Consider the following 1,299-nt stretch of genomic DNA (forward strand, 5'->3'; position numbering starts at 1 on the left):
TTCATTTAAGCATCAGCTATTGCCACATAAAAGCGACGTTAACACTAGGTTACAGTCAGAAGTATATTACGGGAATCATATTATTGCAAACTAAGCTTGCTCGTTATTACGCTGCTTTATCATTATTACAAACAAAGATTGTGAAATTTAATTTCAAGGAAGAACTGAAAAGACACCTAACCTGCCAAGGCAGAGGATGAATAGCTACTCAGGCAACTTCAGACGTCCTGACAGCTGCATCATACAGCAGCTATACCGTCACAACACGCAGGTATTAACACCTGAGGCTTCAGATTGGATGAAAACATGAGGACACTGAGAGGTTTCTTTACACTTTGGGCCATTTTGGGGAGCAATGGAACAGTTTAGATTGCAGAAACGGAACTCCTGTGCTTCCCTTCACAAAGACCTGACTGTAAGCACTATCTTTTTTTCCTTTAAAGTTTACTGAAAAAAATCTCGATGCAGGTCTAACTTACACTGTGCTTCACTTTCAAGCCCTGCATGCTTGCAAACGGCTAGCTTTGCTTCTCTTTGCCGTTTGCTGCTGCTTCAAATCCTGCAAGGAAGGCTGCAAGATGGCATTTGAGATTAGTTCATATAAGACAAAATCAGGGTCAAAAGGAAGAGAGAAAAAAATTCTGTCCCAAAGCAGCATTTTATACGCACACATGGAATCAAAAGACCCCTGAAGATTTGGTGGTCTCTGTGAGATGGGGTGTTTGGCTGGGGGTTTGGTTTTGGTTTTGGGGGTGGGTTTTTTTGATTTTCAAGACGGGTAGCCTTAAATTTACACCTGGCACAAAGATCCGAGCTGTTTCCAGTTCCTACAGAAAGCAGAATCAACCACTGATATGACATGGAAGGCACTGGGTAAGGATGAAAATTCATAAGCTACTTCAGTCAATCTTTTTCTCTGGCATTATTACATAATTTGTCTAGGCTCATTCACGTGGTCTTAGGGCATCTGACGAGAAAAGTGGAGACTCTCATACTGGAATTTATGTAAGTTCATTATACAGCAAGAAACTCTAAGAGGCCTGAATTTAGACTCGATTCAAACGATTAAGAGGATGACTGGGCTTTACGAGCAAGCTGTAACAGAGTAAAGCCAGGAAATTCCCAGCAACTCGGAAACAAAAGTCATTGCTGATGGCGTAACTGAAGTTACAAAGAATTGACAACTTTCTAAAACCACATACAAAATAAAAGATCAGAGAGAACCTTCCTGACTTACTAACTCACTGGCTAATTCTCTTGTCACCGGCAGGGAAGCCCCATCAATCCCCCCAGGGGGGG

Source organism: Apaloderma vittatum, unplaced genomic scaffold (genome assembly GCF_000703405.1).
Source record: "Apaloderma vittatum isolate BGI_N311 unplaced genomic scaffold, ASM70340v1 scaffold13020, whole genome shotgun sequence".
Taxonomy (NCBI): domain Eukaryota; kingdom Metazoa; phylum Chordata; class Aves; order Trogoniformes; family Trogonidae; genus Apaloderma; species Apaloderma vittatum.